Genomic DNA, 1,590 nt, shown 5'->3' with positions numbered 1-1,590 from the left:
AGGCGCTCCAGCTGCGGCACCAGCTGCACCGAGATGTGCCGGTCCCAGCGCAGGCTGCGGCCCAGGAGCTGAGCAGGAGCCTCGTCCCCCAGCTCGGCCCCGCTGAAGCAGCGCACGGCGGAGTGAGCGGAGCCGGCCCCGGCGCGCCGCAGCCCCCGGCTCTGCCCCAGTGCCGCCAGCACGGCCAGGAGAGCCAGCCAGCCCTGCGGGGACAGCACAGCGTCAGGGACACCCAAAGGGACAGGGACACACGGCCAGGAGAGCCAGCCAGCCCTGCGGGGACAGCACAGCGTCAGGGACACCCAAAGGGACAGGGACACACGGCCAGGAGAGCCAGCCAGCCCTGCGGGGACAGCACAGCGTCAGGGACACCCAAAGGGACAGGGACACACGGCCAGGAGAGCCAGCCAGCCCTGCGGGGACAGCACAGCGTCAGGGACACCCAAAGGGACAGGGACACACGGCCAGAGCATCACTGACACCCAAAGGGACAGGCACACCCAGCACAGTGACAGTGACACCAAGGGGACAGGCACACCCAGCACAGTGACAGTGACACCAGGGGGACAGGCACACAGAGCACAGTGACACCAAGGGGACAGGCACACACAGGACAGTGACACCAGGGGGACAGGCACACCCAGCACAGTGACAGTGACACCAGGGGGACAGGCACACACAGGACAGTGACACCAAGGGGACAGGCACACACAGGACAGTGACAGTGACAGCAAGGGCACAGGCACACCCAGCACAGTGACAGTGACACCAAGGGGACAGGCACACACAGGACAGTGACACCAGGGGGACAGGCACACAGACAACAGTGACAGCAAGGGCACAGGCACACCCAGCACAGTGACAGACACCACGACACCAAGGGGACAGGCAGGGAGCCCTCCCCAGAATGTGAGTGCGCAGCCGCACGGCCCCAGGCCTGGGCAGGTGCGTGCCTGTGTATCGATCTGTTATCTATCCAGTGCCGATCCATTCTCCATCCATTTAGCTATTTCCACACGTCTCTCTAGATGTATAATCTCTATGGATGTCTCCATATCTCTATGTCTACAGAGCATCCGTACATTTTTATCTGTACGTAGAGATCTCTAGAGCGTCTCTGTTTCTCTGCGTGTCTCTATCTAGATATTTATATTTCTATATCTCTTTATCTATCTGTATCTCTGGCTATATCAGTATATCTAGAGCTATAGATCTATATATTTATATCTAGCTATATATCAGCACATCAATATCTATTTATATCTATATCTATATATCTATATACCAATATAACCGTCGATGTATATATTTATATTTTTTGTATCTATATCTATCTATAGCTAGTTCTATCGATCAATCAATTTCGATCTATATTTCTATTTCTATTATTTCTATTATTTCTCTTTCTATTTATTTCTATTTCTATTTCTATTTCTATTTCTATTTCTCTTTCTATTTCTATTTCTATTTCTATTTCTATTTCTATTTCTATTTCTATTTCTATTTCTATTTCTATTTCTATTTCTATTTCTATTTCTATTTCTATTTCTATTTCTATTTCTATTTCTATTTCTATTTCTATTTCTATTT

This window comes from Geospiza fortis, unplaced genomic scaffold (genome assembly GCF_000277835.1).
Source record: "Geospiza fortis unplaced genomic scaffold, GeoFor_1.0 scaffold102, whole genome shotgun sequence".
NCBI classification, from domain to species: domain Eukaryota; kingdom Metazoa; phylum Chordata; class Aves; order Passeriformes; family Thraupidae; genus Geospiza; species Geospiza fortis.
The sequence above is the reverse complement of the archived record's forward strand: the minus strand, read 5'-3'. Positions refer to the sequence as shown.